The sequence below is a fragment of the Pistacia vera genome, unplaced genomic scaffold (assembly GCF_008641045.1).
Source record: "Pistacia vera cultivar Batoury unplaced genomic scaffold, PisVer_v2 Contig263, whole genome shotgun sequence".
Lineage (NCBI taxonomy): Eukaryota > Viridiplantae > Streptophyta > Magnoliopsida > Sapindales > Anacardiaceae > Pistacia > Pistacia vera.
Window position 1 is genome coordinate 181,873 of NW_022196072.1, and position 16,281 is coordinate 198,153.

Consider the following 16,281-nt stretch of genomic DNA (forward strand, 5'->3'; position numbering starts at 1 on the left):
AGTTCAACACCCATTTAATTTTATACTTTCTCTCGTCAACCATAAACCCTAAGCGATCAAAATTTGATCATGAAACCAATAACAAGAACACAAAATGCAAAAACTAAAACATACCTAGTTGAGATAGAAACTTCATCTCGAGCCCACTCTTGCCACATAACAGGAGTCAATGGAAAAAAAATCTCATTCATAGCTTCTCTTGCTTGTCTCAGCTTCTCAATCTCACCCATCTTCCTCAAAACCCTTATGTACTAAAACCACCAACAAAAACAATAAACAAGCAAAACAATGTTATTACTAAAAACAAAAATCCAAGAATTGGGTATTGAAATTCATATTCAAATTGATATAAAAACGTACTTTAACATGGACTTCATAGTTGGAGGGCTCATTGGCGAGCTAGGACTCGATAATTTTTGCTATGCTTCATCTTCTAAGTCTGAGTCTGAGTTTGAGTTCGAGTTACTTGACTCTCTCGAGTCTGGAGAGTTAGGCTCTGTTGCTTCTGCGTTTTCGTTAGTATCCATCATAGCCGTGTCTGTGTCTTCTTCTTCTTGGGTTTGATCTTTTGGTTCCATTCTTCTACTTCGTTTGCTCTATGTTTCTCTCAAGTGTACTGAAGGGTTGGGTTTATTGCACTGCTACCCAGAGGTTTGGCGTGAAAACTTTTTCCTTTGGCATAACATAAGAAAAAAAAAATTAAGAAAATAAACTAAATTAAGATCTTAAATTAATCAGGAAAAGTATTCAAAATGTCTTTCTTATTCTTTACACATCATTAATAGGAACAAAACTCCATTACGGGTACAATTGTTAGTTTCCAGACCTTAGAGGTGACAGGGTTATAAACCACAAATTGTCTAATAATTTAAAATATATATTTACTAATTAGGACTTATTTTTCTTGACAAATATTTAATAGAAAAAATAGAAACCAAACTAAAGGTAAATAGATGTTTCTTTTATGTTATAATTATTCATTTTATTATAGTATTTCAAATTTTTCTTTGAAAGAAAACTCTTTAATACCAAGTCTTTTTTTTAAAACAAAATGGTGCATATCATAAATTCAGATGGAAATATCCATATAATAAGTCTACGGGTGATAACCCTCATATAGGTTACATCATTACATGCGGCATGACATGCAAAATGAAACTGCCACGTGGACCCAACCTCGAGGAGAAATCACCGCTCAAAACGATTCCTGTGATGACCTAAAATATTCAGTGAATAGATGATTTTGTAAAACATTTTTTCTTTACTTATACTTTTCTGAAAATAATGTCTATGTAACTATGGTACAATTATCTAAATTATTTCTTAAAAACTGATTTTAATAAACTAGAGATATATTATATATTTTCTCTGGTTCTGTATTTTTAAGTTCTAATATCTGGTATTGAAACTATTATTATTAACTGTTTACTTTATTAGTTCATTTCTAATACATTAAAACTAATAACTGATAAATGATCTGATATCATAAACTAATAATTGTTCTAAATTCTAATTTTGTGAAATGGAAAATTGATCTGATCCTATAAAACTAGTAACTGATCATATATGTTAACTGATACATTAACATATATGATAAGTACATATCAAGTGATTAAACAGTCAAACATACACCCATCTCAATAAAACTTTTTTGTTATGAATGTGTTTCCTAGTTCCTATAGCATTGTAATCTGTGTTATAACCCTTATTGTTTGCAAAATTTGGGAACAATGGTACCCATCAAAACTAAATTCTGAAAATAGTTACAAGGATCGGATAACTAATAGTAGAACAATATAATCTACATAAGCATTTCAAATGTTTTCTTTTAAAATACAACTCGTTACTATACATACAATTGCATGATGGTAATAAGTCACAAGAACCAATCAATTATGGAAACATTTTCTTGCAAGTGTAATACAAGAGCGACTGTAAAAGACCTTTAAGCGTTTTCTCATCCGATACCTTTAGAAGGCGAGTAACTTTGCAGAATCTTGCATGATATCTATATAGACATTCTTCATTTATTGTTGGTTTCATCCCATTCTTACAAGGTTGTGACCTTGTAAGACCCCATTGCCCATATGGCCAAAGATTGCATCTAACTTAGCGCTCTAAAACAATCAATGGTGGTCCAAGCTTCAAGAGTTCATAAAGAATAACTACGCAGAAAACAACAATGAGTCAGTGAATTATTAGGAAGAAATAGTTATGGAGCAGATAATTTTTAGTGTAAATTATGCAGAATGTAAAGTTTCCACTTGTAATTGGCAGAAAATTATCTAAAGGCAGTAACCTGACAATGCAGGACATAAAAGGAAGGGTGCAAATGGGTATTTAGTCCTTATCTTCTACATTTTAGGATAGAGTATTTGAGTCTTCCCTTTCTTGATTTCTCTCTTAACGTATTAATTTCTCTCTATTTCCCTATTAATATTTTTGCTCCTCCATCTCCTAAGGAGAAAAAATATTATCTACTAGACATCATAACTACTGGAGTTTTGTCAAACATTTCACAACATCAAGAATCTACTAGAAAATGGTTAAACGGCAAATCCACCAAAAAAAATAAATGAACTAACAAAATAGATGATGCAATCAAATCTATACAGATTTGAGATAGATTTAGATCTAAAAAACACAAACTCATACCTTAGTTAACAGCCTATTAACTAAGCTATAAAATAACAGTGTTTGATAAACTTAGGGGGTTCTTACCCGAGTCCATTTTCAGACCATGCTCCTTCATAGATTTCAATGGCAATTTGAAATCCCATATAGACCAAATCTCCACAATTATCGTTATAGCAACTGCATATGTAACACCAAACCATATTTTTCTTGACTGCAATGTTGTCATGTCAGCTGTTCCAACAGGTAGATCCCATTGACCAGTCCCTGTTGTGCATCCATATTCTTTAAGATGTTATATTGAAAAACCTTCTCCAATGCTCATTTTACTTTGTCTTCATCAACTATAGCTGAAAAAATTAGAGACACACCTGGTAAGTTCTAGTCTTATCAGATTTGAACTAAAAAAGAATATATATTGAGAAAGAGAAACGTGTGAAACACTACAAATAAATCAAGATTTATCAGGCTTGGATATTTGAGAATATCAATGAATGAAGTTAATCAGTTGCAACATACCATCGTCGAGTAAACTAATAAGCTTGAATAGATGAACTTGAGCAACTACCATTATTGACGTAGTTCAAGTAAGAACCATTCCACAATTTCTCATATACAACTTTTGCTTACTAAAATTTTGTAACACCCACATCGAGGTATGTAACTCTATTTATGTTTTAATGCCCTTAGTATTATTTATCCTAAGTTAAAGATTGAAAATTGGCAATTGCATACTTTGCCGTGGCAAAGGAGTTTTTTCACAACGGCAATGAATTTTCTACCCAAATTTGTGTGTCAAAAATTTTAGACTTCGCCGAGACAAAGAAAAAAGGTTCGCTGAGGCAAAGAATTCTTTGGAGTTTTTCGCCAAGACAAAGGAAAAATTTCGCCGGGGCAAAGAACTCGCTAGAATTTTTGAGAAAAATCTAGAAAACTTGCTTAAAGGCAAAATGGTTATTCCACTCAGAATTAGTTGAAAGTGTGGGGGAGTGAAAAGTAGTAGAATTTCATGGAAAATGCAATGGAAATGAGGACATTATTGTAATTGACTAAAGGGCAAAGATGGAATTTCATAGAAAGTGCAAGGGTAAAATGGGAAAGTATAAATATTATTATGTGATATTTAGGGTTCAAGAATTGAAACCTTACCATTCTCTACTCCCTCACATGCCACCTTCATCCCCAATTCTCTCGATTTTCTTCACCAAATTTCCAAGGAAATTTATAGTGTTTTGGTTGGATTTTGGTAGAGTTTTAATCATAAGCATCCAAAGGTAAGATTCTTGCACCAAGATGTAAGATTAATCGTTTTTAAAGTGTTGAATTCTTATAATTTATATGCTTAGGGTTTAAGAGGAAGAGGAAGTCTACCAAAGAGAGAGATTCTAGTGTGGAACTACTCAAGTTCAACGTAAGTAAATCCAACCCTAGCCATGATTTGAGCAAGAATTGTGTAGAGAAATTTTATATGTATTCATGTGCTTGAATGTTGAGAATTATTGAGGAAATTGATGTTGAATCATGGTTATAATTCCACCACGAGAAGTAGTGTTTGTGTATATGATGATTGGTGGAGGTTTGGATGAATGAAGAAAGAATTTGAGCATAATTTTGAAGTGTGACTTTCCTCGCTCGGTTTGAAGTTGATTTTAGAGAATTGTACTCCAAATTTTGGTAGCTAGAAAAAGAGATAGATGTAGCTAATTTAGTGCTTGTTTGTGCATACAACTTGTTTGATGAAATTTCAAAGTGAAGTGCATGTATGATTATGATAGCATATTATCTTGAGATGCGTTTGTAGATGGTAGAGAAAGTAGAGAATGACATGTTTACATGCCATATTGCATTCTTGCATTTAAACATTTGAATTTAGAAAGAATAACAAGAAAAAGCTCATCTACATGCATATAAGCACACTAAAGAACAAAGAGAAAGAAAGAAAATTTCTAAAGAGAAGAAAAGAAATTGAATACTAATTTCTAAAAGAAAGATAAGCGAAAAGAAGGTTGTTGCGATGGGGAACCCGTGAGTGATAAGAAGAAGAATGTTCCCACATGCATGCCAGCTTCAGTGAGCGGCCTAAGAAGAAGAAAGAAGAATTTGTACAGTCCGTAAGAGTGCATGTGGATGAGGGCTATACCCAGAAGAGCATACCTACATGCACGCTGCCTTCAGTGAGCGGCCTAAGAAGAAGAAAGAAGAACTTGTACAGTCCATAAGAAGTGCATGTAGATGAGGACTATACTCACTCACATTGCTAGGGTTCCGAATCCATGCCACAACTGAGTCCGATCGACAAACAAGAAAGAGTAGAAAAGAAAGAAAAGAAAGAATAGAAAAGAAGAAAGAAAGAAAAGTATATAAAAGCAAAGAAAGAATAGAAAAGAAAGAAGAGAAAACATAATAAGTAAACAGAAAAACAGTAAAGAAAATGCATCTCTTATGCATTTGTGCACATGCATTATGCCATGTCTATTATTTAGAATTAGTTTCCTAATTGTGCTTACATGTTAGTAAGTGAGAAGTAAGAATTTTAGAAAGAACGGAGAAGAATAGAGAAGTTTGATGTAAGGAAAGACATTTAGAATACAAGTAACGGAGGAAGAAGAATGGTATAAGGGATTTACTTACTGAGCAATTAGTGCTCACTTCGTTAATTTCACTGTTTTTGCAGGTAGTAGGTGAGAAGTGGTCGGAGGGAACGTCGAGAAGCGGGAGAGAATGGCACGACTGTCTAGTTATATTTTGAGCTTATGTATATAACTTTTTACCTAATGTAGAGAATTTCTTTATTTCTTTATGAAAATAAAGTAAATTTTTGGGCCCATTATCTTAGACTTATATGTTTTCTAGTAATTTCATATTTTATTTTCCAAAGTATACTAGCTAGAGAGAGAGTTATTACAAATTTGCACCAAAAATAATCCTCAAAACCTTAAGAACTACTTCATGTACAAATCCAGATGCAGCCTGCAATGCTGCCACCTCCACTATATGCAATTACAATAGAGACAAATCACGTATTGTATGTCTGATTAAGGAAGCCATCATTCTCAATCTTCCCTATCACCATCCCTATTAAATTTGAATAGATGAAAGTGTTTACTGAACCTTTTTCTTACCGTAACAAAAATAAAGCATTTGGGTAGCTGGATGAACTTTTATAGGACTTTGCTCCAAAAAAAGTCTGATACTCACTAAAGTTTTATCACATAAACTTTAATTTCACTTTTGGACTGGAAATTGAGGAAGCTCATTCAAAATTCACAATAATTTGCAGTCTTCATTAGTAATTGCATGGCTAAGGACATTGTACATTCAATCGACTTCACATTTTTCTCCGCCATCTTATTAAGAAGTTCAACAACTTTTGGTATCTCATTATTCCTGAGGAAACCAAACATAAGCCTAGTAAATGTGACTACATTTGGAGCACAACCTTTTTCCTACATATATGACAACAACTCATTTGCCATTTCTAGTTGTCCATTTTTACACAGCCCATTGATCAAAATGCTATATGTTACAACGTTTGGCACTAGGTCTCCATAAAGAGAAAATTTCTAAAATAGGTCCCAAGCAGTTTCGAATCTCCCTATTTTATATAATCCATCAATAAGGGAACTCAAACCTTCAATGCTAACTACAAACTTATTAATTACTAGAGTACTAAACATTTCCAATGCTTCCAAAACACATCCACTCTTGCAAAGTCCATCAATGAAAATGTTATATGTCAAGGAATTAGGGAAAACATCGTTAAGTCGAATCTCACCAACTAAATTTCGTGCATCTTTTACCTTAGCTTTAACAAAACAGCCAGTTAACAAGGTGTTATATGTAATCACATCAGGCCTAATTCCTTCTGAAATCATTCCCTTGATAAAGACTAAGAGCTTCATTGACTTCTTTATTCTTGCAATACCAATTGATTAAAGTAGTGTAGCAAACAACATTAGGCCTATACCCCTTTCTAGTTATAGAATCAAACAACTCCCTTGCATCACCAATTCTATCTGCCAAGCAATAACCGTTTATTAAAATGGTGTAAGTATAAATGTTAGGAACCACACCTCTCTGAATCATATGTTCCAACAATAGTTGTCTAGCCTTCTCAACCAATCCAGCCTTACAAAGACCATCAATTATAGTATTATAAGTAACAACATCTGGCCTACAAATAACACCAAATTCTTTATAACCATCTCTTCATGAAACTTAATGGCAACACTTATTTTCTCTGTTTTACACAATCCAAAAATCAAAGTTTTGCAAATGATCACAGTAGGCCTATGATACGACCCTTACAACTCAAATTTACAAAAGGAATTTTAAGGGTAATTAGTGGGAGTTAATTGTCCACATGGTAGGAACAATGCAATTGGTGTGACGTTGTGAGTATAAATTGAGGGATTCAAATTGTAAAAGCAGAGAATATTTTCAGTAGAAATTTGGGAGGGACTAGCCCCTCGAAGAGCTAGCTTATCTTTACATTTCAGTACTACTTTCTTAATTGTTCTTCACAGTTGTTGTTATCCATTTCTTAATCAATCGATTCAGAGGTATATTCATATTAGTGCTTTCTCAATTATCTCTGATTTATGTTGGGATATTGTCCGGTTGGGTAAATTACAATCTATTTGGGTTGTTTTGAGCATTGAGAATCTAGGTTCCCATCAAATTGGTATCAGAGCCTGGTGTGGGTAATGGTGAATAGGAGAATAGAGGTAAGAATGGAAGGAATCGAGAGGGAGGTGAGAAGTGTTGAGGAAGATGTCGACAATATCAAGGAATATCTACTGGAGTTGAAGGAATGGATTAGATTGAAGGATGAGAAGGATAGAAGCGTGAATCGAGGAAAGGAGAAGGTCGAATTGTCAAAGATTCATGTCAGTCACGACGATCGAAGTCGGAATCAATCAAAATCCAACGAGAGTGGAGGAGATGGTTGGAGGGTGAGGGAATTGGAATTACTGGTGTTTAATGGTGAGGACTCTCATGATTGGATCTTCAAAGCCAACCGATACTTTTAGGTAAACAAGTTTGATGAAGAGGAAAAGCTGGAGGCCGCAAAGGTATGCATGGAGGGGCGAGCACTGAACTGGTTCCAGTGGGTAGACTCTTGTGTTCCATTTACAAACTGGCGTACATTCAAGAAGGCAGTGACTAAGTGATTTAGGCCGTCGTACAAGGGCTTGGCATTTGAATCTCTGGTGACACTGAAACAGACTACCACCGTGACTGAATACCATGAGCAGTTTGAATTGCTGGCCACATCTATGCAAGAGGTTAAAGAAGAGTTGCTCATGGGGAATTTTACAAGTGGGCTGAAGGAGGAGATAAGGGTTGAATTGAGGTTAGTGAGGCCCAACAACTTATTTGAACTTATGGACCAAACCCATAGAATTGAAGAAAGGAATTGGGTTTTGGATAAAAATAAATGGAAAAACAGGCTGAGCCCAATGGACCAATAAAGGGGAAGCTTATACCAGATTTACACCCGGCCTTGAACCACTTAAAATTGGGTGGGTACACAATTCAACTATATCTTTAGATTGCACTTTCCCTTTTCAAATGAGAAATGTAAAAGAAGATAGGTTGATAGAGTCAACGCCGACGATCTCTCGAGACAACCACTTTCGATGGCTCACCGATGCGGAGCTTCAGTACAAAAGGGAGAGAGTGCTTTGTTACAAGTGTGATGAGAAGTTTGGTCCAGCTCATAGATGCAAAAATCGAACCTTACAGATCTTGTTAGTCACAGATGAAGAGGAAGAATTGGGGGAAGCTGAAACAATGGTAAAACCCGAGGAAGAAAATAGTGCAGAAGGGGATCTTGTGGCTTTATCCATGAACTCTATAGTGGGCTTAACGTCAACCACTACTTTGAAGCGTTGGGGTAATTTAAAAGGGGCTGAAGTCATCATGATGGTTGACAGTGGAGCATCCCACAATTTCATCTCTCAAGACTTAGTTCAGAAGCTAGGATTAAAAGTGCAAGAAACAAAAGCTTTTGGTGTGATGGTAGGGAATTGGTTTACAGTACGTAGTACAAGGGTATGTAAAGGGTTGGAGTTAGTCATGTAAGGGGTTACGATGATGCAGGATTTTTTCCCTTTTGATTTAGGAGGGGCTGATTTTGTTCTTGGTATTACTTGGTTAAGTAGTTAGGAGATGTGTGTGCTAATTGGAAGTGTCTTACCATGAAGTTTGATATGGATGGGAAACAAGTGATCCTTAAGAGAGATCCTTCTTTAGTGAAAACTGTTGTATCGTTGAAGGCAATGCTGAAATCCTTACACCAAGAAGACCACGGGTTTATGGTGGAATTTTGCTCCATTGTTCAATAGGAGCAAGAGGAGGTAATCTGTATTAACCCAAGGGTAGATGCTCTCTTAACCGAATTTGCCCCCATCTTTGATCAACATGCAGGCCTTCCCCCTCTTCGTCGATAGGACCACCCAATTACCTTGAAAGATGGAGCCCAAACCCCAAACATCTGACCATACCAATATTCTTACACTCAGAAAAATGAAATTGAGAGATTGGTTGGGGAGATGTTGGCCGTAGGTATTATTCAGCCTAGTATTAGCCCATTCTCTAGTCCTATGTTGTTTGTTCAAAAGAAAGACAGTAGTTGGAGTTTTTGTGTGGATTACAGGGCCTTGAATGACATCACTATACCTGATAAGTTTCCAATTCCAGCCATTGACGAGTTACTTGATTAATTAGGAAACGTCGTCATATTTTCTAAACTGGACCTCAAATCAGGATATCACCAGATTCAGGTCCGCGAGGAAGATGTCCCTAAAACAGCTTTCTGGACGCACGAAGGGCATTACGAATTCTTAGTGATGCCCTTTGGGTTGACTAATGCTCCATCAACCTTCCAAGCCTTGATGAATGAGATTTTCAGTTCATATCTATGCAAATTTGTACTAGTATTGTTTGACGATATATTAATTTACAGTTCTAACTTCTCTATTCATCTAATGCATTTGCACCAGGTCTTTGAAATCGTCCAACAGACAAGTTAGTGGTTAATAAGAAGAAATGCCAGTTTGCTCAAGCTAAACTGGAATATTTGGGACACATCATATCCGGAAAAAGTGTTGAAGTTGATCCTGCTAAGATTGACTACATGTTATCCTGGCCTATTCCAACTATAGTGAAAAGTCTACGGGGATTCCTTGGTCTTACAGGGTATTACCAAAAATTCTTTAAGAGTTATGGCCAAATTGTCCTGTCATTAACTCAATTATCGAAGAAAGACTCCTTCAAGTGGACCCTCAAAGCACAATAGGCTTTCAAATGTTTACAGCAAGCTATGGTTTCGGTTCTGGTATTGGCAACTCCCAATTTTAATAAACCTTTTGAAATACATACTGATGCTTCTGGCCTTGGCATGGGGGCTATTTTGGTGCAATAGGGACGCCCCATTGCACTCCTCAGTAAAGTTTTCTCTCATTCTTCTAAATAGAAATCGGTATATGAGAGGGAGCTCAGGCTATTGTTTTTGCTGTGCATAAATGGAGCCACTATTTGATCGACAGGAAATTTATCATTAAGATTGATCATTGAAGTTTGCAGTTCTTGACGGGGCAAAGACCGATCACTCTGGAACAACATAAATGGATTTCTAAATTGCTGGGGTACAAGTTTGAGATTCAGTACAACTTGGGAAGCTCTAACTAATTGGCTGATGCTCTTTCTAGACATGAACCTGGTCCTGAACCTCATGCTCTTTCTAGAATTATATTTCCAGGATATGAAGACTTGGCAACCGAAGCTTTCCAGGATGACAAACTCAAGCTGATTGTCCAGGATTGTCTTATACAGCCTACTTCAAGAGTTCACTACACCTTACACCATGGCTACCTCTTGTACAAAGGCCAACTTGTCCTTCCAAAAACTTCCAAGTTTATTCCACAGATATTAGAAGAGTTCCATAGTACTCCAAGTGGTGGCCATTTGGGTTTCTTCTGTACATATAAACAGATTACCAATGTCAGTTTTTGGGAAGGCATCAAGCAAGATATCAAAAACTTTGTCAATGCCTGTGGGGTTTGCCAACAAAACAAACATTTATCCTTGAAGTCTACTGGGTTGTTACAGCCCTTGCCAATTCCAAATTTGGCTTTCGATGACCTCTCCAAGGATTTCATTGGCAACCTTCTTAAGAGTTTTGGGTTTGACACCATCTTTGTGGTAGTGGATTGTTTGACAAAGTATAGCCATTTTATGTTGTTGTGCCACCCTTATAATGCAACTGAAGTAGCTGCCCTTTTTGTGAAGGAAGTGGTCCGATTTCATGGATATCCAAAGTCCATTGTTTCTGACCGTGATTGCTTCTTTTTGAGTAAATTTTGGATTAAACTATTTCGCTTGGCAGGTACTACTCTCAAGTTCAGTTTCGCATACCACCCCCAAACTGATGGACAAACAGAGGTGGTCAATCGCTGTATCGAGACATATCTTTAGTGTTTTACAAGCAACAAACCGAAGCAGTGGCCTAAATGGATTCACTTAGCAGAGTTATGGTTTAGCACCTCCTACCATAACTCTCCCAAAATGTCACCCTTCCAAGCTCTTTATGAATGTGCCCCCCCCCCAAAAAAAAAAAACACTCTTGAAATTTACAGAGGTCCATCTAGTGGTAGAAGTAGTTAATCAACAAACGATTGACCGCAATGCCTTGTTGGAAGAATTGGAATTCAATCTCAATGCTGCACAAGACCGCATGCAAACCCTTGCCAATTCTCATCGCCGAGATGTTTCCTTCTTCAACCCTATAAATTCCAATCCTTGGCTCTCAAGCTCAATGAAAAACTCATCCCTCGATTTTATGGTCCCTTTCAAGTTCTGGCCAAAATCGGTGAGGTTGCCTATTGCTTAGCCTTGCCTGACACTTCCCGGATTCACCTGGTTTTTCACGTTTCTCAGTTGAAAAAGAGCCTTCATAATTCTGTCCCAGTTTAGCCTTTTCCAGAATGCCTCACTGAAGATTTAGAGCTGATGGTCTAGCCTGCCTTTGTGCAATCTGCCCACTCCTTGTTGGATGGCTTTAGAGAGGTGTTGATCCATTGGAAGGATTCACCCCTTTATGAGGCCACATGGTAATCCTTTGACATGCTTGATCAGCAATTCCCTCACTTTCACCTTCAGGACAAGGTAAATCTTTTTTTTTTTTTTTTTTTGAGGAGGGGGGGGGGGGGGGGGGGGGGGAGATATTGATACGACCCTTACTACTAAAATTTACAAAAGGAATTTTAAGGGCAATTAGTGGGAGTTAATTATCCACATGGTAGGAACAATGCAATTGGTGTGACGTTGTGAGTATAAATTGAGGGATTCAAATTGTAAAAGCAAAGAATATTTTCAGTAGGAATTTGGGAGGGACTAGCCCCTTGAAGAGCTAGCTTATCTTTACATTTAAGTACTGCTTTCTTAATTGTTCTTCACAGTCATTGTTATCCATTTCTTAATCAATTGATTCAGAGGTATATTCATATTAGTGCTTTCTCAATTATCTCTGATTTGTGTTGGGATATTGTCCGGTTTGGTAAATTACAATCTATTTGGGTTGTTTTGAGCATTGAGAATCCAGGTTCCCATCAGCCTACAACCAACAACTATCATTTTCTTAAACAATTCCATTGATTCCATAATCTTTCTCTCTACACACAGACCTTTAATCAAACAAGTAAATGTCACGATATTTAGGCTAAAACCCAACCTCAAAATCTTCCCAAAAACCACATAACCATCATAAACCCTTTCAATATTACAGAAGCAATTCATCAAAATATTCAAAGATATAAAATCCGAAGACAACCCAGTTGAATTCAACAGCTTATAAAGCGAAATCACTTCATAATAATGCTTCTTCTTAGCTAGTGCACTAAACAAAGTAGTGAATGATGAAATTGGAGAAATGGGTTTCATATTAATCATGTAATAAAAAAAAAGTACAATGCTTCATTTAGAGTAAAGCTACCTGATCGACAATTTTCTTTGAGGAATTTAGCAAGTGAGGATCATTCCAGGGGTTTTTCCAAAGAATACAAAACTTCATTTTTGGAGCTTGAAGACGTGCGGTTGTGTAAGTGAGCTCACAAAAACAAAACATTAACTTTTAAAGATGGGGTTTGAGAGGTTGAAGACGAACGAAATAGGGATCTCAAAGCCATGTATGAAGAGTGTTTTTTTTTAGGGTCATTTTTCCAAAGTAAGTTTATTGCAAAATGTTTCGTTATCATATTAACAAGATTATTACACTAATTATATTGTTGAAATATCTATACTACTAAAATAATATTATGTATAGCTTAATATGATTACTAATTCTATATTATATAATAGAGTTATATTGATAGCCTTGAGGTTTAATGTAATAAAAATAATCAAATTTATGGAATAATAAAAATTTGTATTGTTAACTTATATGGGTTAAAATAATAGAATGAAATCAATTTAATAAATATTTATTAATCTATAGATATATGTTCTAACGGACTAATAGTTTATTAATAATAAGGGAAATTTTATTATTTAAAAAATCTTAAGTGAATTTCTGTAATTATAGTAAATCTTAGAGGAGTTGACTTGATTATGATACTACACACACACACAGAGATATATATATAGTCCTGAGGCATAAGCTATATGATAGCCATTTTAAAGAGGTAGAATTCCTTTATTTTGTCACATAGGTGGATTGTCCAACACTTGGTCACATTTGATTGGTGATGATATGGATTCTTTACAGTTGGCTGTATGTTATTGGTGATGATGTGATGAGTTGGATTCTTTGTTACACGTGGCTTATTAATAACATGTATTAATAACTTTAATCATTGATGTTTCACATTCACATTAAATATTTTCATTTATATATAAATAAATTTATGTGAATGTAAAAGGATTTATACGTTGTATGTGTTTGATATTAATGTGAAGGGTTAGAGATATTCATGTGAATATGAAAGGGTTTGATAAGTTTTATTTTTGATACATTGTATGTGTTATGTGTTTTTGTTTATGTGGAATCAATATAAAGGGTTAGAGATATTAATGAGAAAATATTGATATTAGAAAGTTGGGCATATGAAAGGTGTAATTAAATCTTTATCAATTAATTGCAAACTTTTTACATTCACTTTTAAATCTATATATATTTATTTATGTGAGGATTGGTACCATAATGCAGAGATGAGAAAGAAAAAAATATATTCCATTTTTCAGTGGTCAATTTCCAATTTGCAACTTGCTTAATTTGTTAGAACCCAAGACATGGAGAGATGCGAATTATTAAGAACAATGAAGATCAAGTTAGCTTATTGTTCTTGCCCAAAGAAGATGGGAGTTCAGGTGTTTTGGCAGCATCAAAGATTGAGATATTTTCTCCTCTGTCAAGTATACAATATTGTTATTATAATGTTTTACAAATATCAAGTGATGTTGGATATTTAATTGTAGTTGTGCTTTTTTTTTTTTTTTTGTTGTTGTTGTTGTTGTTGATAGTTTTGTAATGTTGTTGCGTAATATTTAATTGTATTTCTTTGTTTATTTTAGAATTTTTCTTTTTTCAGTGGAATTGTCCTTTAATTATTATCTCCATCTTTTTCATCTTCATTTTCATCTATTTCAGGAAAATCAAGTGATGATGACCTGTGAGGATTGGTATCATTCGACAATTTCAAGATGAACAGGCAAGGATTTGTGCCATAAAAACAAATTCAATTTTAGTGATAAGAAAGGAAAATAAATATTGATATGTAGTTTTAATTGTAATTGTTCTATCTCTTTTTGTTGATTTTTTTTTTTTTTATGTTACATACATATATCATGAAAAGAGATTGTCACTGAATATAACTAATTTTATTTGTTTAACAAACATCAACTGATGTTTGATGCCAAACCATGTAACTTTAGTAAATCATTTGTAATATACCGAACCATTTTTATTATCTTTAAAAAAAGATTGAATCATTGTTATTATCTTTTAAAAAATCCACTATTTAAATTACTATTGGTAATTCATAAAATATGCTGAACAATGTTTAATTGAAATAATATGCCTATTTAAATTATTATTGCCCATTCAAAAAATTGCCGAACCATTGAAATATGCTGAATAATTTATATTATTCGGAACCATCGTAAGATGTCTAAACATTGTTATTATCTTTAAAAAAATTCACCATTTAAGTTACTATTGCCTCTTCAAAAAATATGTTGAACAATATTTAAATTTTTATCATCACACATTTCAGTTTTCCTTGTTTTTTGGTTTCCACCAAACAGTCAGTAGTAGTAAATTGGCTATAGCTTGCTCAATAAAAATCCAATGGATGAGCGATTTTCATATTTGGAAACTATATAGATAGGCTTTAATTTGATATATTATATGCTGAATTTGGATAACTGTAGACCCGCTTCTGAATCATTCATTTTATAATCACAACATAATATGTCGATCACGACATATTTCATCATATGGCTCAAATGGGCTTGGGTCTTCATCAAATGGACCAAATGGTTACCATGGGCCCGAATCTTCCAGACAAGGCAAGCCCAAATTTTATTGTGACTATTGCAAACACCGAAATCACAATCGGGATCACTGTTGGAAGCTTCATGGGGACCCCACCAAGACAAAAATGGCAACATCAAGTGTCCCACAATTCTTCAGGAGATCATGTCTCAACACCCTCGATCAGCCAAGAGCAATACACTCAGCTTCTACAAATGCTGAACAACACCCTTCAAACATCAAAATCCTCCTATGTAGGTACATCTTACAGTCTTAATCTTATCACAAATGATGCTTGGAAAATTTATTCAGGAGCTAGTGACCACATAATTTGCAATCCAAAATTTTTCCATACACATACTATAAATACCACTGGTACTTCAGTCCATATGCCAAATGGCAACATTGTCCCTGCCACCCATATAGGCATTGTTTATTTAATCGACCTTTTAGTACTTAAAAATGCACTATGTGTCCTGACATTTTATTTCAACCTTATTTATGTGTCTAAACTCTATTAGTATAATAACTGTCGTTTACATTTTCTACCTTCAAAATGTGAATTTCAAGACTCTTTGACTGGGAAACTGATGGGCTTGGGTAGGGTCAATAATGGTCTTTACTATTGGACTCCTGATATCTCTTATACTATTTTTCTTATCTATCCAAATGTATTACACCCAATAATTTTTTTTGTAATACAAATATTAATGAAAGTTCTCTTTTTTTACATCAAAGACTGAGTCACAATGCTTCCATTCCACAACCAAAGTGTCCTATTTTCCCTCTAGCCAAACAATCCCGAAACATATTTCCCATTAGCACCACTACAACCAAACGTCCTTTTGCACTATAAACTTAGACATTTGGGGCCCATACCACACACCAAACCATGATGGGGCTAGGTATTTCCTTACTATTGTCCATGATTTTTCCTGTAGTACATGGGTCTTTCTCATGCAAAACAAAACCCAATCTGCCACTCACATTAGGGACTTTCTAGCCATGGTCAAAACTCAATTTTGTACATCTGTTCAAAGGATTCGATCTGACAATGGGAAAGAATTCTTTAGTCATAATTGTTCCTCTCTCTTTTTATCCATTGGCAACAT